The sequence below is a fragment of the Cupressus sempervirens genome, chromosome 8, assembly GCF_028749045.1.
Source record: "Cupressus sempervirens isolate cs-2001-9-10 chromosome 8, ASM2874904v1, whole genome shotgun sequence".
Classification (NCBI taxonomy): Eukaryota; Viridiplantae; Streptophyta; class Pinopsida; order Cupressales; family Cupressaceae; genus Cupressus; species Cupressus sempervirens.
The window spans coordinates 755,931,257-755,954,087 of record NC_143125.1 but is presented as its reverse complement, the minus strand read 5'-3'; the positions used below and the strand labels follow the sequence as shown (position 1 = coordinate 755,954,087).

Genomic DNA, 22,831 nt, shown 5'->3' with positions numbered 1-22,831 from the left:
CTTTCTTTACTTTAAGTTTTCTTATGCTTTCTTTTCTAGCATTCATCCCATGTGGGCTCTATTCATGGTAATTTTATGGACTTTCCATATTTGCTAACTCTCTTTATATTATAACTAGTTGTAGTTTACAATTTTTTGCTAGATACTGGGATACTTTTATGTGGGGGTTTTTTAAATTAGGAAAGGGGGTAGGCTAAGTTGTGTTGGATCTGACTTCTAGTTGTTTTAAAAAATTATGTCTCTCGGGTCACCCCCCATTTTTTGTTGCTTTTTAATTTCAAAAACATTGCCAGAAGTTGTATGACATTATATCACCATGGTTTTTTTTTCTATAAAAAATAATTTGTATGACGTGTAGGCACATGTAAGTTGTATTCTATTTTTCTCTATCCTTTTTTACCATTTTAATTAATGTATTAGAGATTTTGTTGATCCTAGAATAAGGTATGCAAATATTTTCTTTTTTATATAATCAAAATTAGTATATGAATATGCCTTTTCTACTTTTTTGTTATGAATTCCTTTTTTATTTGTCAATATGGAAGTTCCCTTTTGTAGGTTTGAAATGTACATTGTGCAAAAAAATATTATGCAAATAAGCACAATGAATGGTTAGTGCTAGATTAATGTTAGGTGTTCTTTTAATCTATAATTTCACTATGATTCTCTTCATTTGTATTCATAATTCAAATATTTTAACTGGACAACTTCTCTTTTGACTGATTTTTCAATGGTCCTAAACTACTACTTGAGTTTCCTCCGAGAAATGTTATTTAATTTTTATTCATCTAGAAATGTATTTCATAAGTTGCTAAGTGACCTTATTTTCACCTCATTTCATATCTTAATACTTGTAAGGTAAAATGTAATGATTCTATCCATTTTTATATAAATTTTGCTTAGAATAAAGATAACAAATTTTAATTAGTTATGCACTATATCTAACTGCTTATAGTGTGAATACTCTTGATGAAGGAATTTATTTTTCTCTCTATTGAGAATATGCTCAATTAAATAATGTCATATTTCCTTTTTTTATCATTTTTTATATATTATAACTACTAAATTTATCGAGGCTAATCAATGAAATCCATTTTTTTTAAGCACAATTAACCATGATGGTAAAGCTCTATAACTAATAACTAATGTAAATTAAAATAATTGTCTAAGTTAACTATCAAATAAATTATTTAGGTTTATAAATGATAATAGAAAAGTGATTTTGTAGATGTCAACAATTGATTAGCTTTGTCCTAGATTTGAACAGTTGATTAACCTTGGTTCAATATTTTTAATACTCTCAGCTCAAATTCTAATAATTGATTGTCTCTCATTATTGTTCAATCTGCTTGTTAAGATCTAATCTTTGTGAATATGGACCCAATTTCAAACTTGTGGATTTGGACTTGGAGGATGTGGTCCAATCAAATTCACTTGCATTCATTTTTATATTTGAACTAGTGTAAGGATGAGTTGAGTTTATGAATAGTTTTGTGTAACTCAAGTCAGAACTTGGAAAATCATTTTTATTGATCTTATTGAGATGATTCATATAGTATGCAAACATGCAACGAGCCTAAGATATAGTTATTTTTTATTATGTTCCAAATTCAAAAAGCATAGTCCTCCTTCACAAATTGAATTTAGATGTTCTCAATAATTTTCTAGTTGATTTTTCAAAGGAATCTGTTGATTCCTTTAAAGGAATTAACATTATGCACAATACTTTTTATCATAACTACTAGTAGTCAATAGTGGGTGACTTGAATTTTATATTTTAAATGTCAAGTATTAAAATGTGCAATTACAAAAGTCCACAGCAGCTAAATGTTTTGAAGAGCATGAATATATATTTCAACACAAGTAATGCAAATTTAGGAATTTATGATGAAGGGGACTAAAATACAAATTTTATGAGCCAATTTTATTCACAACCATGGTAGTTTGATCTCATTAGTATATTTACAACACTCTAATCAAAGCAAGTGCCGAATAATTTTTTACTATTACATATTTTCCTCATTTTAATTTTAATTAGAAATCTAGGTGGATGTGCATCAAAGTAAACTAGTACTCAATATTTAAGACTTGAACTATAATTGATTTGTTTAAAGTAACACATCAATATGAATTATATATGTCTTAGTGCATTTGCTTTTTTTAATCCTGTAGAAATGTGCAATGAGAATCCCTAGAATTGAAGATCTTCCCTCCTATTTGATTCTCTTTCACAATGATTATTGGCCTCTCCGTGATGAGCTTTATACTCTATGGTGTCCTCTACACCATACCAATAAGGTGTACCCACAATAGTGGGTTACACTTTTTTGGAGGAATTTATTCCTCCAAAAATGTGCAATACAAATTTTTGGCCCCAAAACTTTCAATAGAATTACTCATATAGTTTTGATCGAAACTACTTTTGAAGGTAATTTTGATCAAAACTTTTCAAGTAGTTAACTGTCAAAATAGTCTCTATCAAAACTATTTCAAAACTTTCAATAGAAAGTTTCTTTCAAAACTACCAAAGTAGATGTCTCCTACAAAGGCTATAGGATTTTTAGTTGTTTTCATGGCTTGCAAGCTCAATTGTTATGTTTAGATGGAGCATTGAAGACATGTCATTTTGCATGACACAAGTACTCGGATTGAGATTTCTAACGACTACGGATTTGATATATTTTGAATTTTTTAGGCATACATTGTTAGAGTAATAATATATTGCCTTATTAATAAAATCATTTTGATTTAATTATTAAGTCACTTATTATCTCTAGTTTACTTAAGCTAAACTTTAGGCATATAATATTTAATTATTTTATTAATTATTCTCATGCAACCTAGGTTTTACCTAGTAGGGTTTTGATCTTCTTTTATAAGGATTGATCTCTTTATAATTTATTCATTGTCTCTTTATAATTTATTCATTCACTTTTGATAATAATAATCCTTTCTTTTATCATCAAGAATGTCTAATCTATGGATTTGGCAATTTCAACCTCCATAGCTTTTGCTTCTCTCTTTCTGTGATAGGTGTTTGAATGTAGGTGATTCTTGGGAGCTATGGGGTTGATCTTTCATTAACTTCAATATGTTCAAGATTTTTTGGCATGAAAATTGAGATTTTTGGTCTGAAAATTCAGGTTTTTTGGGCACATAAATCAAGATTTTTTAGTGCACAAATTGAGATTTTTTTGGCATGAAAATTGATTTCTTTTTCACACAAATTGAGATTTTTTGACATGCAAATTGAAATTTTTGGTATGCAAATTGAAATTTATGGTACACAAATTGAGAAAATTTGGGTGTGAAGTTGACATGCTTCCTAAGGTAATTTCTAGTATTCATGGACACACTTCCTAGTGTATTCTAGAACAAATCTTGAGGTAGCAAATTTTTTTCTTTTCCAACACTTTTTTGACCTACCTATGGTTTTTTTTCCATAACCTACTCATCCGAACTCCATTTTTCACAAACAAAATATTGTCGAGAAGCTGGTTTTGAGCCTGTCGTGATGGTGTAATTTATTTTGATTTTTGATGTTGTTTGGTTGTTGATTTATGCATTCAAAGTCATAGGCTCTATTTTGAACTCCTAGAGATATATCTTGAGACATTTTATTTTCTAGATTCTACTCCATCCACATCCCATTCAGCTTTTTGATTTTATGCATTCCAGTGGATATCTTGGTTATTTCAGGTCCAGAGATTGATTTTGTTGTTTCAAATGATTTTTAATGGGTTGTATTATCTCTTTTATCAACCTTATGTCTCTTTTGATCTTTGTTGACATCTGTTTGTAGCAGTTTTGCAAATGCACTAAGATAAAGTGCCACTCTTTTGCATTTTAGGATCTTGGACATCTTTGTGTTTTATTGTACTTGTACTACATTATAAAGTGCCTTGGGGGGTTTCATGTTGGCCATATTCACCATCTTCATTTTTCAAGTGAGTGTTCCTTCCATGACATTATCCTCATAATGTGTTGATGACACATAGCATTATAGGTCTTTGTACTTCTTTTGCATTCTCGATGTTCCTAGTTTTTCTTTCTACTGGAGATATTGCATTCAGATTTAGTGTTCATGTCTTACATCTTAGCATTATATGGGGGTTATGTTGGTTCTATTTCTTTCTTGGTTTGATGGAGTGAGCTATGTATTCAGTATTTGATCCCATGTACTAGGTGATTGCAATTGTTGGATACCTATGGATTTTGGTTAGATGGATCATTTTCCATATAAAAAAAATTTCATTCCTATTTTTGGAGGCCATGAAGATACCTTTCATCTTCAATTGATCAACTCTTCATACATAATCTTCTCTACCTAGTTATATTCTTTACATTATAGGTTCTTCATATCAGTAGTTTGGTAGTGTTTGTAGCTTCATGCTTCAGTGGTGTTCTTCATGATCATCCTTTTGTTCCTATCTTCTAGAACATTTTATTTTCTCTCTTTTTGGAGTAGCATTTTTTCCATGTGGTTTTTTCTATTTCTCCTCTTTATGGATATTTGGTTGTGCTTGGGTACCTCATTAGGCCTTGTTGTTGAGACCCAAATTTGTTTTTAGCAATAGTTTCTAGATTTTTAGCTACTCCCTAAGATGATCTTAAGGGGGGGTGTTAGAGCAATAAGATATTGCTTTTACCTGTTAGGGTTTTGATCTCCTTTTATAAGGATTGATCTCTTTGTAATTTATTCATTCAATTTTGATAATAGAAATCTCTCTTTTGCTCATCAAGAATGTCTCATCTATGGATCTAGAAATTCTAGCCTCCATAGCTTTTGCTTCTCTCTTTCTATGATAGGTGTTTGCATGCAAGTGATTCTTGGGAGTTGTGGGGTTGATCTTTCATCAACTTCAACATACATTTTTTGACATAAATTGAATAGAGATTTGTTATAAAAACTAAACCTCTATATTGGATTCTCATGAAAAAATAGTAAATAAGAGAATAATTTATTTTTAAATAACTACACTCTTTGTATTCGAGTCCTCTTTCAATCAAAAAGAGATTTTTTTTAATGCGGTAAATATATAATAAGTTACATGTGTCAAAATCCATGTATGTCCAAATTAGAGTTAGGTCAATTTTTAAAATAGATAATTTATGAAATACTAAGGATAAAGATATTAGACTTCCTTCACAATGTTGATGTGGATGTTAAGAAACTAAATTTGAAAGAATCACATTGATATCTATTCTAGAATAAAAGTTATGTGTGTCAAAAATAGTGTCACTCCTTAAAAATCAAGTTTTTGATAACATACCAATTTTGACGGAGAAAAAATAATTCAAGTCAATTCAAAAATTAAAAATTAAAAATATATTTAGAATCTACAAAAAAATCCTAAAATACTCTAATATAATTCATCTTCAATTTCTTAATTGTTAAACAGTAATTTGTATTTGAAATTGAAAGTTTTCTTGAAAATTTAGAGTTCAATGACAATTTAGGCAAAAAAGTGTAACCCGTTATTGTGAGTCCACCCACATCATCTTTTGTCTTCACAATTTATAGTGATACCACCAATGTCCTCTTCTCATGCCTTGATTCTCCTAAATTTACATTGTTGTTATAACTTTGATACTTCCCACTGCACAACATCTAGCCAAACTAATGCTTTCTCGTAGTGCCCTAACAAAGGTAGGGACTCTAGCTGCATCACCACTACTCTTGTTTCTTCTTGTTTTATTTCTATTGCCATTTTGATATCATTACAATAGAGTAAAAGCATAGATCTGTGTCACCGTTTGTGATACAAAAACCTATTTTGGTCAAATCTCATTTCTCTATCAAAACTCAATTTTTAAAAAAAAATTAAAATACCCTTTTATAGATTTCAGATTCAATATCATCAGTATATAAATTTTTGAGTGTTTTGATTAGTTATAATATGCTATAATCTAAAAATATTATAAGTCGATATTTCAACATTTCAGAAGATGTTCTCTCAAAAAATGAAAAAAAAAAGTAAATCATATCAAAAAAATAAAAAAATATATATTTATCACTAGAGGAGAGAATCCTCTTCATGAATATGTAATTTTTTTTCAAGAAGGTATAGATTTGACAAGGAAGTTTTGACGGGAGGAAAAAACTGTTAGATTTTGACAAGGTCGAACTTGAGTACTTATAACAAAGAAAATATACATCAGAAATAATTATTTCTTTTTTTGTGCACTAGCTATACATGTCATCTATAAAATATTTTCAAATCATAACAAAAAAAGATGATTTGCACATACTTGTTTGACGGGAACTACATCCTATATTTTTTACAGTTAAAAAAGGGACTTCAAAATAAAATAAAATGAATAAATTCTTAGTCAAAAAAATAATAAAAAATTATAGGCATAAAATTCATACAATTCTACACATTTCATCAGTTTACATTATCTTCATATTTTAAACGCAAATACCATTTTTTTTGTCATTAATGTTGAACTGTCACATTCTGATATCACTTTTCTTTATAAAAGGTGACACAAGTTTTTTCTTTTACCCAATAAGGATTAGTATTTTTTTTCACATTTAATGGAATAATGATTATTTGAACTAAAATTAGAATAAAAAATTATCTTGGTTGTTTCTAAATGTCAACTTTACATATATTTTACAAAACTTCTAGATTAGTTCTAAATAATTAATTTTAAATATGGCCTTTATAAACCTTTTTGACTGATTCTAATATTTTTTTTAAAAAAATTATTTTTATAAGGGTTTGTAAACCTTCCATTTTCCCCTATATTGTGATAATTTCCTCTTACTCATGGAGTTAATGGTTTTTTTTAAAGATTAACTAGACTGGTCAATGGGAAATGAAATGAGATAGGATTTTATTTAGCAATTATTTGATTGCTAACAAAAGTTAGTATAATGTAATAGATGACAATAAGTCAAACTAAAAAAACTCATGATGAAGATGGAATTCTACTCAAGATTCATTAAATAAATTAATTATTAATCATCACAACATATAATAATAATAATTAGTCTTGGCTTTGGCCTATTAGTGATTAAAATACTGTTTATTTATTATAAAAATCTTTATTTATATAAATAAGTAACTTTTACATAATTTTGGTACTTTGTGTATTTTATTCCAATATAGAAAAGGTTAAACCACAATAGCTTTTGGTGTTATAGTTTAAATTACCTACATCGGCTTCAATTTTTTACAATTTGAATTACTTCCATATTTAATAATTCCTCGATTTCCTCAACTTGAAAAATGTCATATATTATTCCTTTATATATTTTTTCTTTATAAATTTAGAAGTTTTAATTTTTTTCTCTTTTCTTACTATTTTGGAAAAAAATTAAAATTCAAAATAAACCAAAAAAAAAGTGCCACATAATACCTAAGTACTTATTTTTATTTATTTTTATTTGTATTAATATATAATTGTCAATATATTATTTGGTTAAAGTTAGTTAATATATTAATATTTATAATTCAATTCGAAATTAGATTACAATTATATTGGAATTATTTTGAAAATTAGTACTAGATTGGGTTAGGTCAATTAGAAATATAATTAAGCTTAATATTAATATTATATAAAAAAATTAACTTTATCATAATAATAATAATTTTAATATCAAACCTCTATCTAATTCAGAATTTAGTAATTTTTTTAGGAATATAAATATTTTTAAATTAATTATAAAAATGTATACTTTAGATGCACATATATTATTACTTTGATATATTTTAGATAATAAAGTTGTATAATTGACATATATATATATATATATATATAAAGATTTAAATTAAAAAATTAAAAAAATTATAATAAGAGAATTCCTATAATTATATATAAAGTTATATTTAATTAAAAAATAATAATTATAATAAAATACAACATATTTTTCTATTCCATTATTTTTAAATTTAGTATTTGATGGAAATAAATGTAAAAAATATTGTTAAAAAGTAAAAAATAATATTAGTTAATCATTTCTAAAAGTTTATTGATATTCATGAAAATAAATTTTTAGAATTCAAAAAATAAAAATAGTAAATTTAGAATAATTAAATAAATTAAAAAAATAAAATAATGTATTATTGATTCAAATAACTAGTTAACTAATAGAATCTCATGTTATTACAATAGTACTAAGCCTGAGTGGCAAGTACTAATGTATAAATTTTTGAAATAGGTATTTAATTTTTAAGGTGATAGTAGGTAAGAGTTGATTTCAATTTTAACTCAAAGTTCTATAAATTTTTAAAATAAATAAAGAATATAATTAAATCAAGAAAATAGTCAATGAAGTAAAAAATATGTACTTTAGTTTTAATATGATAGAAATTATGAGTTGATTTCATGTGATATAGGCTAGGAGTTATTTTGATTTGAATTGTTGTGATAATAGTAACATAAATTATTTAATCATTTCTATCTAGCTTCTCCTTGGTTTGCTCCATACGACAAAAGCAAATTCAATGTACACTTTCAAAATGGAGTAGTGGACTTTCAACTCTATAAAAAAACTCAATATTATTTATAGATCATAAATGCTAAAATGAAGGAAATTGAGAACAAGTTGAATGGGGAGCCAGCCAATGGTGATGTTAGTGATAATGTGGAAGAGAAGATTCATAGGCCGGTCAACAAAATTTAGAATTTGGAAAGAAATATTTCCACACTAATTAATAATTGCCATAAATTGATGGAAGCCTTGGTGGAAAATATAAACCAAATTGCTAGAAATGTGGATATGCAAGTGGATAACATTATGGCATTGGATTTTGACAAGGTAAAGGCCATGGAAGGGACTTCGAGTAAGAAGAGAACTAGGTCTACTACCAGGAAGCTGAAGGAAAAGATTAAGAACAAATTAAATAGAAGGCAGAGAAGATTAAACAAAAGAAGGAAATGGCGATGGAGCCAACATAATGCTCATTTGCTTGTTTTGTCTTTAGTTTTTTGGCTTTTTGTTGCTTATTTTCTTAGGTAGTTGTTTGGTTTTGGTGTTAGTTTTGGTCTCTGCCTTTTGGCTAGTTTTTATTTTATGTTGGTTGTCTAGGGGTGTTCATTGTTGTTCTAGTACTATTCTTTATATATATATATATATATATATATATATAAACACTTAATCAAAAACATAAATTATTTAATCTTTTAATATATTGACATAGTTTAGTTTTCACAAAAAAGTCAATCAAATTAATCCTTTGTAAATTTATGTGAGGATTTTAGTTAAATAAATATTTTCAAAAGTATAAAATTATTTTATATATTATTATTTTTAAATAAAATAACAATGTGAGAATAAATATTAGGCAAAAGTCTACAATTCAACGATAAATTGTAAGCCACTTATTTAGTATTCTTTTATTCCTTCTACTAAAAACTATTTTTGATTTTTTTTAGTTGTTGATTCTAGTTGCACTTTGAGATTGAACTTTTGTCCACCATATAATGATTCATATGTTAATATTTGATCATGTAAAATTTAATTCTAAATTGAAATTATAGAATTTAATGCCTCAAAATTTCTTTTTTAATGTTTGAAAAAAATCCTTTTACATTATTACAAATATCATTTAAATGTCTAACTATTTAATAAGAATTTGAAGGCATTATTCTGTATATATATTTTCTCAATTACCTAATTTTATAATACTAACATACTATGCTTGATTAACTTCAAAAGTATATTGAAAAATACTTTCTATAGATAAAATAATGTAAATTAAATTAATGTATCTTCTAATCACATATCAAATATTCAAATATTTAACATATTTATTTCTATTCAATTTCCTATAAGTAAATCCTTGCACCTCGAACAAAATTACAAGTTGTGTCATAGAATAGTGGTGTTGTGTAAACAATCTCTAGGCCCTCAAATAATATGTTTTTATGTTCTATTGAGTTGGTTTTAAACCTTAAAACACTTAAAAGAGAATTTAAGACCTAATTATGTATCCAGGTACTATGGCAATGTCATGAATAAATATAATTAATATCACATCCGTCAACTATCTCTACAGAAGAGGCAGATTAACAAGCTTCAATTTTTATCAAATAAAATTTGAAATATATGAAAATTTTCAATATAGAGGTCTCCATTATATATTTTAATTATCTCCATTTCACTTGTTACATATATATAGACTTATAAAAAAAATTAAATAGTTAGAGAACTTCCTATATAGATTGCAGTCAAAAGAAAATCGCATTGAAGTTGAAATTGTTACCTTTGTTTAGTTCTTGAATACATTCAAAGATATATAGCTTGAAAAATAAATCCTTGATCAAATGAAATGCATGTTGTTGGTCTCTCTAACTGTTGTTGTCTATTAGTGTGAAACACTTAGTCATTTACTAGGCAGAGTTAGACAGTCATCATTGTGACTGAGCTACTCTGCAAAAGTCGAGCCATGCAAAGACTTGTATATATCGAGCTCTATAAGATCCGAGAAAGTATGTGGTCACCAAGTATTCTCAATGTAAGTTGAGTCTAATGTTAACAAAGCAGTTTGAGTATGTTGAAGCCAAGTTACACAAAAGGTGTTGAGCATAGTAAAGACAAAGGGTAAACAATGTATACAATGAGTGTTGAGTGTCAAAAATAGTAAGTGCTGAGCAATGCAAAATTTACATTCAAGTCAGGAATGATGCAAACTTTGAGGTGAACTATTTCAAGCTAGCATGGACATGATATTTAATACTTATAGATTTTTTTATAGAGATTTTTATGCATTTTATGACATAGATCACAAATCCCTATGTTATGTGATGAATGAATCAAATGGAGAGGCGAAACAAGGAAGCATCTAGAAAACTCTATAAAAAATTTAATGGTCCAAAACTTGATATAATTTAGTATATTATGGTATGGTATGGTATGGTATGGTGAAGTGTATGGTGATACAAAGGAGTGAACACTTCATTTATGCAATTCAAGTGTGAAGTGTGAACATTGTAGAAGAGGCAAAAGGAGTTCTATTATTCTAGAACAGAGAAAGCGACCTAGCCAAGCAGTGAAGGATAGAAAAGATTTATCACATTAGAGATCATAATAGATTGGAAAGAGGATATCTAATATCAGCTTATTAGAGCAGACTAGGAATTAGGTACTGAATCGGTTTTAATAGATTGAGTCAGGGTAAATCTCTTAATAGAGTGATCTTAACATATGTTTGTAAATATCCTAATAGAGTCCTTACTTTGATGTAAGTGTGAAATCCTCTAACAGGTTGATATCTAACCATCCTAAAATATTTTACCAGGGTAGACCCCTCATAAGGTAGATCATTAAATATGCTCAAGCTTTATAACCCTAATAGGTTAACTTTATTACTATAGTAGTGAAGATTAGGGGGTCTCATTCCCACCCCAATTTTACCTTCATTTTGAAGTATTTCTAGGTAATCAAAATCTTTATGTCATGTGATTACTTTTCATGTATGTGATTGAGGGATTAGATCTATATGTTATTATAGTTTGATTTTATAAGTTATGCATGCATAAGCAATTGGATATGAGATGGTAAATGTGGAGATTACATCATAGAATTGTTGAAAAGGTGAAAGTGTTACAAATCTTGATTCTCCACACCCCCCCCCCCCACCAGTATCTTAGTGTCTAGTTAAGACTTCCAACAATCAATATCGGAGCTAAGTTCTCTTGGAGAAGTTTAACAACTTGGATTCAAGATTTTGGAGATGGAGGATTTTAAATTGGACAAAACTATTAACAAGTAGGTAATTGACATCCAACTCCTACTGCAAAAACTTGAGACAACAAAATAAGATTTGAAGAAATCCCTAAAAAGGAGAAAAGCATTGGCTATTTAGGAAAAAATGGTTTTCTTATGAAGAAGTTGAAACTGAAGGACTATTTGAAACAATAAATTCAAAAGACATAGCATCTATAGATCTACTAGATAAGAATAGACTCCTAAATGAAGAAGTGAGAGGACTAAAAAGATAATATGAGATTCAATCAGTAAGGATATGTGAAGTGACTAAGAAAAAGAAGAAAGTTGAGGAAGACAAGGTTATTGCTAAGGAATACAAAAGGCTAATGGAAACTAGACTTGAAGAAAGGATATCTAATGTACAAAAACTCACAAACACTCAACTTGACATGATCAATCAATTGATGATTTGAAATCAAGAGTTGAATAGAAAAGATGTGGAATAGAAAATCTGATATCATAGAAGGATCTATTGAAGAATGAACTAAAAAATGAAAAAGAATATGTGGAAAGATTCAACAAGCCAAATGAAGCAATGAAATATTTTGAAGAGCTTATGATGTCATCTGGTAACACTTTTGGATCAGGACATTCATCTAGCAAGAAAGGAGATTCATCCAGTAATGGAGAACTAAGAAATGCAAAATCCAAGGGAAAACCAATATGTTATCACTATGGAAAATTTGGTCATACTAAAAACATCTACCAAAGCAAAAATGGTATGCAAAATACTAAGCCTAAGTTTACTAGTTATTTCTTTTACTGCAAGAAGGAAGGAGATCAAATACATGAGTGTAGGTCAAGAATGAAGAATGTATCTTCTACACCTAGATTTGAAAGCTATTGTTACAACTGTCAAAAGTATGGACATAGAGAATATGAATTCATATCATAGAAAAAAGCCTACTATAATCATCAAAGGAAAACCCATGTACCTAACAATGTATGCTCCTAATGTCATAAGTTTGGACATTCAAGCAAATTTTGCAGAAATCAAGTACCAACAAAAAATCACAAAAACACTAAGGGTAAAGGAAAAGTGGAAATTGATCAAACAAGGAAGGAGATGAATTAGACATGGAAGAAAAAGATAGAAGATGGAAACAGTGGAACAAATGGAGTTGAGATCACCCAATCCGATGGAGAAGATGATCACATCATCTCAAACGAAGTGAGAAAGGTACAAATAGAATTGTATATCTAATTATATATCTTACATCAATTCCTACAACATAAAATGTGCTAAACTTCATATTTGCATAAGTAAATATGCATAAGAATAGGTCTATGAAAGGACCAGTGCAAAAGAATCATATACACAGTTAGTGTTGGACATCAATAAAATTTATCCATATTAATCGAGCATTGTAATATGGACTGGGTACTTCAAATGTTAAAGTGATGTAGATGCCGAGTAAAATGGAAGAGACTAAGCTCTATAGCGAAGACCTAGTTCAAAGGCATAATGAAATACTGAGATAGCTAGCAACCATGTACCTAATTACACAACATTAGTGGTGAACCTAAAACTAGCAAAAGGAAGTATATATTGAAACTTGAAGGCATTATTTCATACCTTGCATATAGAATTTGAGAGCACAGAATGATTTGAGAAAAAAGAGATCTTAAGGTGATTTAAAAAGCAGATGTGAGACAAGAAGATTGATCAAGTGTAGATTGAAGTAGTATCAAGTGATCTAGAGGAAGAAAGTTTATGAACCCTAGCAAAGAGAAAAATGGTAGCTTCATAATTCACAAGAAAGATTCAAGGAGTAGAGGAACTAGTAAGATTCAATTGGTGAAGATGGACACTTGTTTTCCACCTAAATTTTTTATTATTCTTAAGTTTGAAATGAGAGGAGACTCAGTAGGTAAATTATCCTCAATACCATCCAAGGTAATAATGATACACAATGTGAGGATTTACTACACGTATAAAGTTGGAGAAGTAGGTGATTATGAAATTGGAGAAGCTTATGAGAAATTGTGTGATGAAGGATTTTTTAAGGAGGAATTTAAAATTGTTGAGAAGAAAGGGTTAATATGTAACCTAGAATTCTCAATAAATTTCAAGATCGAATGGATTAAGATTGTGTTGAGCAAGATTCATGACATGAAGTTTTGGCTACATAATGGATTAGTCAATATAACCAAGAATGGATGTCCTACACTAGATAAGAATAAGACAATAAGAAGTATAAGTCGAGAAGAAGTTGAAGAAAATACAAGCATCAAGTGGAATGGACAAGGGTTTTGCATCACAAAAATTTCCAATCCATTGATCAAAATTGCAGTGAGAATTATTTCTCACAAATTCTATCAATTAACTAGATTAAATAGTGTGTCATGTATGGTAGTGGATCAAGCATGGAAAATAGTCATGAAGGATCATGAACATGATCTTGCTAAGTTATAGAAGCTACAATTAGTAAAATACCTAACATCTATCAGGAAGGAAAATAACTCAATTTGTAAGGTTGGGTCACTTGTTATGTGTATTTTCTTTTACATTCATAATAGTTTCCTAGTATTGAGACATTGTTTGGGAACAAGGAAAACCATTGATAAGATAAATCAATGAATACATAACTCAATTAGGAGAGAATTTTGAGAATTTCATTGAAACATATCTTGAAGAATTCAGACAAAAAATGAGGATGAGGATGAGAATTCTAGAAGAATTGGTAATAAGACATTACAATGATGCATGTTTCCTAGCAGACATAGATAACACATATGTGCAGGCAGTGAAGCCTAGAGAGGCATGGCTAACAACATTGGATTATGAGATTGATAGTGACATAGTGAATGGAAACATTGTTGTAATATTGAAAGAAGAAATTGTCAATGAACTAGAACCTTTTGGAAAATATGAAAAAGCTAAGGCAAGAATTATGAAAAAAATCAAGATAGCTTCCAAGGAAAAGAAAAGGAAGAAAATGATAGAAGACATAGAAAAAAATCTAGGCACCCAAGGTGAGAGAAGTAAACCTTTGTAGATTACACAAGATCTTGGTGAAGATGAAGAAAAGGGTAGTCATGATGAGGAAGAGGAATAAGAAGGAGTCATAAGTAAAGTTCTAGTTTGTATCACTATGCCTAGAAAGAAGGAACCACAAAGAAGCCAATAGTGACACCCCTCTCTCCTCCTCTACCTACCAAACCAAGGACTATAGCAACAGCTAGTGTAGATAAATCTACAAGGCAAGCAAAAGAAATGGAGACCATAGAGTCAAGCAACTCGAAACCAAAGAGAAGAAGATTGATCAAAGGACCACCTACAAGAAGAACCAAATCTATTGATGAGATATGTGTAGATGTAAGGAGATCTTCAGGATTATCTAATTTTAGATTTGTGAAATATGATACATTAGATAATGATAATAGAATAAAAGTTGAGGAGGCCATGATAGATATGATGGAAAATCATAAGTTACCTTGAAATGAAGTAGAAAAGAAGCTACATATAGATTTATATAATAGACTTGAAAGAAGGTGGCAACAAGCATAAGTAGAAGAGAAAATCATAAGAACTAGCACATTAGCCAAAGTTATGCCTGATCTATGACAATCAAATGGAAACACTTTTGGAGAAATACAGGATTATATTTGTTCCTAAGTATTGAATTTTTATGATATTACAGAATAATACATAAGTTGTAATTTAGAAAAATGAGTTTCTTTGGAAAAGAATTTTTGGTATCACAATGAAAGAGTTAATAGGAACGAAGGATATTAAGATAGTTTCTATTGAAGATGATGTAAGTGATAAAGTGAGTTTAGGTGTGTCAAGTCCACACTCCTGATACTCCAAAGAAGCCCTCAGATGCAAAAAAGGAGGAGCAAGAGGAAAAGGAAACTAATAAGGACAATAGTGTAGATGTTCCTACCAAAGGTCAAGAAGGACCAATAGTGTTAGGACATCACATTAAGGTAAATAAGGAGTTAAATAAAATAGAGCTAACTAGTACTATTTTTGTCTAAATAGAACTAATGTAAAAATATGGCCAAGTGATGATACCCCCTCACCATCTCACAAAGTAGTGTCTAGCAGAAACACTTCGACACTTTGCACAAGGAGAGCAATAAAGGACCTCTCTCTAGATGTTGAAGTTAGTCTAGATGAAGTTATTGAGATGCCACAATTGGGTTTGGAAAATCTCACTCTTGAGAAAAAAAAAAATTGCTGCAAGAAATTTTGGCAAAGAAAAAGAAATAGGAAGAGCTAAGGAGAGAGCATCAATAGAAGCAAGTATTACATGATGTTAAAGAGACTTTTGTTGAAGCATTTGATATAAAAAAATTTGATGGGAAAGCTCAAATAATTTCCCATATTATAAAAATTGTTGAACAAATAAATGCTAGAGATATAGAATCAAATGATAGATTGATGAATTGGTCAGCAAAGAAATTTGAGAATAAGGTTGTAGAAAAAGATTTCTAAGTAGAAATTTCAATTGTAAGAATGTGTAGAGAATATAATAGAACTAATTTAGAAGGTACAACATTTGTACAATATTTTATGTGATATGCCAAGATTCACTACTGATCTTCAAGAAAACATCCAGTCAATTCAGGCTATTATTAAGATAGCATGCAACACTATTTTACAATCAGTTGAATCTAGCTCCCAACATTATAATAAGTTATTGAATGCTCAAGGAAAATTGGTTGAGCTTCAAGAAGCCGAGAGTAGCATGAGATCAAAATTTATCTTAATTCAATCAAAGTTGATGCCTCATGTGGAGGTTATATAGAGAGAACTCAACTCAACACAAGATCTTATCAAAGAAGATCATAATCTTTTTGTGGCTAAAAATTTAATTGATTTGGAGCTAGCTTAAAATTGCAAAATCACACTTTGGATTCAACAAGAACCACTTGGCATCATGCACTTTCAATGACCACCCAAGTCCACAAACCTTTCATTAAAAAATTATATGATTTGATTCCATCTATTCAACCCCAGTAGTAGATATTTGTGACAAAAAAGGGATTGTAATTATGATTACATAGTTTGAATGGAGAAAAGAAGAAAAGAAGAGAAGAATAAGGGGAATGAAATGATGATAAGAAGAGTTTAGAATCAAAAGAGTTCAGTGTTAGAAGTAAATCAGAGTTTAGAAGGCAAATAGGGTATGACTCTAAAAATAGAATACTTAGAGTCATGTATTTATATTGTCCATTATTTTCTTATTCGGCATTAGAAAAAAAAATTGTAGATATATTTTGAACTAAGTCATGGGGAGTACTCATATTAGCATTATAATGATGTAATCATGACAGAGTGTTTTTTCCACTAATGTAAAAGGGGGAGATTGTTTGTCTCTCTAACTATTATTGTCTATTAGTGTCAAACACTTAGTCATTTACTAGGCAGAGTCAAACTATCATCACTGTGACCGAGCTACTCTACATAGGTCAAGTCATGTAAAGACTTGTATATAAACTTGTATATACCAAACTCTGTAGCAACCAAGAAAGTATGTGCTCATTGAGTATTCTCAATGTAAGCCAACTCTAATGTTAACCAAGCAGTTTGAGCATGTTGAAGCCAAGTTACACAGAAGGTGCCAAGCATAGTAAAGATAGAGTGTTAGCAAGATATATAGTGAGTGCCGAGTGTTAGAAATAGTAAGTCTCGAGAAACACAAAATTTACATTCAAGTTAGGAATGATGCAAACTTTGAGGTAAACTATTTCAAGCTAACATTGACAAGATATTTAATTCTTGTAAAGTTTTTTATAGATATTTTTACATGTTTTATGATGTGGATCACAAATCCCTATGTTTTATGATGAATGAATTAGATGGAGAGGCAAAAAAATAAATCATCTACAAAACTCTTTAAGAAATGTTTAAATAGGGAAGAACTTGACCTAATTTAGTATGGTATGGTATGGTATGGTGATATAAAGGAGTGAAAAATTTATTCATGTGATTCAACTATGAAGTATGAACATTGCAGAAGAGGAAAAAGGAGTTATGTTATTCCACAACAGAGCAAGCAACCTAGCCAAGTAGTGAAGGATAGAAAAGCTTTATCAAATTAGAGATCAAAATAGAAAGGAAAGAGGAGATCTAATATCATCTTATCAAATAAAATTGAGGATCAGGTACTAAATATTTTTTTTAAGATTGAGTCAAGTTAAATATCTTAAGAGAGTGATCTTAACATATCTTTGTAAATCTCCTAATAGAGTCCTTAGTTTGTTGTAAGTGTGAAATCCTCTAACAGGGTGAGATCTAATACTCTCAAAAGCTTTTAACAAGGTGGAGCCCTCATAGGGTAGATCATTGAATATCATCAAACTTTGTAACCCTGACAGATTAACTTTATTACTACAATAGTGAATATTTGTGCATGTCATCCACACCCTAGTTTTACCTTCATTCTAAAGTGTTTTTGGGTAATCAAAATATTTGTGTCATGTGATTAATTTTCATGTATGTGATTGATAGATCAGATCTTTATGTTATTATAGTTTGATTTTATAAGTTATGCATGCATAAGCAATTGGATATGAGATGGTAAATGTGGAGATGCATTATAGAATTGGCGAAAAGGTTAAAGTGTTATAGATCCTGATTCATACCCACCCCCCCCCCCCCCCCCCACCCCTCTCAATATCTTAGTGTCCAATTAAGATTTCCAACACATGTTGGATCATGATGCAAAATCAGTCATCAAAAGCATAGGTAAATGGTTTTGGGTCAAGGTGAAAGGAAACTTATGGATGGCTATCAAACAACACATTCCAGATATGATCGGATGTTGATTCATTGCCACTATGAGAAAAATACTTACCCTCCACAACTATTTCTTCCACCATCTTTTTTAATACAATGATTACATGAGGAGATTAAGAGTAGATGTAGAAGATGGTGGTGTTTTAATGGTTGGGGTGGTCTTGTTCATTGTATTGAAAAAAAGAAAAAAACTCTATGTCGTACGAGGAAAGAGGAAGAGGCATATACATAGAGAGGACATTCATCTTTCTCTATATTCTCTCTATACATTGGCCAAGATAGAGGAAAATGCATTTTCACTATCAAAAGTTTTGTTGGAATCTCAAGGTGAAATTGACAACTTTCACTTTGTTTCGAGAAGAGGATTATAGAGAAATATTTTCTACAAGAGTGAGCTTTTTGTTTATGTTCCTATAAAGGTTACACCTACAAAACCAATGCCACATTAGCAATCTCCATAAAATACAAAAAATTCAATGAGAGTCAAAGTTATTTGAATATTGACCAATCAACATTAGTTGATTAACTATCATTAACTTTAGAAAAAATGATACATATACATATATGCTCTAACTTAAAAGAAATCTTAATTTTGTTACCAAAATAACAAGATGTACTAATTAAGGTGACCAATTTGACAGAAGCTCAACATCCTGTCTAAGAACACATGGGAAAGAATATTGTAGGAGTGCTTTACCACCCTACTACAAAGCCATTAATCTTCCTTGGAATCTTTCCTAACATGAAAGATACCTAGCCTAGAAACAAGATAGTCTAAACAAGAAAAACTAAGAGGAGAGTAATCAATTGTACAACACATTGTTTACAATTCAATTAGACAAGTAACACATTTTTGCAAAGACAAGTAACACAATTTTTAATAGCCAAATGCAAGATAATATGTCTCAATCAATTACATAGGAAAAGTAATTTAGCTCAATAGTTTTCTTCTTACATTTCCATTAGGAAGGAATATCACATGTAAGGTAAATTCTTTCCAGAAATTTGGACTTCATCTCGTAATAGCAAGGTAGCACAATCACTCTTAGTGACTCATAGTTCAAATCATTTTAATCATGTCATAATAGACCTAAATTATGACCACACAATCATTAAGCTTTAGAAGGCTAAACTTTGTGTGCATATTTCTAGTTATCTTATCCAAAGAAGAAACACACCACTAGGGGTACAAACAATAGCATCTCTTAATTAGAACTATGCAAATTGTATTCTTATAACTTTTACTTACAAGGGCACAAGTTAAGAAAAATTATACTTCTCTTTAAATTCCATGTTATACACATAATTTCTCACACAAGTAATTTTAATGAGTAATAAAGACACATCTCATAATCATCAATTCGTAGGAGTGCATACTTCTTCATCGCTAAAATCACAAGATGACATTTTTTGAGACACTTCTAAAATGCAACACCATCACCCATAGAATATCACAATTTCATTTAAGAACTAAAAATATTATGCTAGTGTTAGGATTAACCTTAGACATAAATAAAAATTACATGCAAATATAAACAATATCTAAAAAAATAAATCACACAGAGAAGAACACAAGACACCAAGATTTAACATGATTCACCCAATCCCTAGGCTATATCCACCAAACAACAAGTCTAATATTATTATGATCCAATGATTACAACCTTATTAAAATTTTTAATCCCTTACAACTCAATACCACCACAATAAGCAATTTTCATATCACACCTTATGGAAAAATCCCTAACCCTGAGAGCTTTTATACAAGTAATTTTATACCACTTTAGCGTTACAACATTGGCCACAACCCCAAAAAAATTTAGCCCAAAATAATTTATGAAGTATGTACAATAATTCCCTAATCAATCATCAAAAACTAACAATCTCCCCCTTGGAGACTGATCTTGTAGTAGTACCACTACCACATAGGGCTCCCATTGGATCAAACCACCCTAGATTTTATTGTTCATTTATCTTGTCTAGTCTAGAAGACCAACCAAAGTTGAAGAGGAGTTCATCTTCTCCCTTGTCACTACCTTTTTAAACATATCTATTGGATTGTCATTTGTATGAATCTTGTCTAGCTTTAACAGTCCATCATCCAAAACTAACTGAATGAAATGGTACCACAACTGAATGTGTTTTGTCTTTGAATATAGAGTAGAATTCTTCACAAGATGAATGACACTCTGAATATCTGTAAAAAAATAATTATCCCTTTGAGGGTGTTTAAATTATTTTACCAAGAACTAAAGCCATATCATCTCCTTAGCTACCTTTGTAGTGTATAACACATTAAAATTTTGCAATCGATAAACCCAACTCACCGTTACCCCACCAATAGTAAATACATAACCTATAGTATTCCACCTAGTATCAATATCCCCTACCAAATTTGAGTCAACATATCCCTATAAATCAATAGTAGAGCCCCCAAAATGTAGGCACTTATTGGATGTTCCTCTCAAATATCTAATAATCCATTTGACTACATTCCAATACTCAATTCCTAGATGATTCATATACCTACTAATGACTCCCACTACATGTGCAATATCTGGCCTTGTACATACCATAGCATACATCAAGCTTCCTATGGTTGAAGCATAAGGTACCTTGGATGTCTTATCCTCTGCTTCTTGTGTCTTGGGACACATCTCCTTAGTCAACTTCAAATGACCATGTAAAGGTATGTTGACAGCTTTAGCATTCTTCATAAAGAAACGTTGCAACACCTTTGCAATATAATCAGCCTAAGATAATGCCATTTTTCTATTCTTCCTATCTCTACAATAGAATTTTTTTTCTACCTAGAAATCCTTCATAGAAAATGCATGTGCTAACTGGCATTTTAGCCCCTTAATGTGATCCACATTAGACCCATCTAAAAGTATATCATCAACATATAAACATAAAATAATGTAGTTATCATCATCCAACCTCCTAAAATTAAAAAAATGATATGAATGACACCTACTATATCCATGCTTGTGCATAAAATTGTCAAATTTCAAATACCATTGCTGATGTGCTTGCTTCAAGCCATATAAACTTTTCTTCAATCTGCACACTAAGTTCTCCTTGCCTCTGACGTCAAATCCCTATGGCTGTGACCTATTTATCTCTTCATCCAAATCATCACGAAGGAAGGTTTTTTTAACATCAAGCTGCTCCAAATGCAAATATCCATTAGCCACAATACTTAAAATAGTACAGATAGAAGTCATTTTTACAATAGGAGAGAATAACTCATCAAAACCAATGCCTTTTTTTGTGCAAATCGTTTTACTACTAACCTAGCTTTAAATATTTTCTTACCTCCATCCTCTTCTTTCAACCTATAAACCCATTTATTTTGTAAAGCTTGTTTACCTACAGGTAACTTGCATCCCAAGTCTTATTTTTTAGCTAGGAGTCTATTTCATCTACCATTGCAGATTCCCAGTGAATCTTAGTATCCACCTACACAACTTTATCATAACATTTTGGTTCACTAGAATCAGTATGTAAAATAGAATATAAGGAGGGGGAAAATCTTTTTGGAGGTCTACTTAGCCATATTAATTGTCTAACATTCACTGGTGTATGTGGTATTGTAAAATAGAATATAAGGAGGGGGAAAATATTTTTGGAGGTCTACTTAGCCATATTAATTGTCTAACATTCACTGGTGTATTTGGTATTTTTTTTTGTATTTGTTTCACATCATGAGTAAGTGTTGGAACATCATCTTTTGGAGTATCGTGTAGCACTACATAATCATCTTCTTTCTTTTCATGTTGCTACAACAAATCTTTGTACAACACTTTCTTATTGAATATGACATCCATGCTTCTTAAAATTTTATGATTTTTAAAATCCCAAAGCCTATAACCAAATTCATCAATGTCATATCCAACAAATACACATTTTTTTTACTTAGCTTCCAGCTTGGTTCTATTTTCAAAATATATATGAGCAAATGCTTCACAACTAAAATTTTTGTGAAAAGAATAACTCACCTTCTTACCAGTCCATGCTTCCTCTATAATACAACAATCCAAAGGAGTAGAGGGAACTCTATTAATAAAAATATATAGTAGTATTGATAGCCTTTTCCCACATATTTAAGGGCAACCTTGCATGCAACCTCATGCTCCTTGCACGCTCCATTATAGTCTTGTTCATGTGTTCAGCCACTCCATTTTCCTGTGGAGTCCTTGGAACAATTTTATATCCATGAATACCATTGGTGGAGCAATAATCTTCAAATTCATGACTACAATATTCACCACCATTATCAGATCAGAGACATTTTAATTTCTTACCAGTCTCATTTTCAGCCAAGCATTTCCATTTTTTAAAAGTTTGAAATACAT

General features: G+C 29.9%; 1 pseudogene; it reads right to left on the bottom strand.

Annotated features, from left to right (window-relative positions):
• LOC149544630 (uncharacterized) overlaps positions 1 to 22,831 on the bottom strand; it is a 106,176-nt pseudogene that overhangs the window by 30,240 nt on the left and 53,105 nt on the right.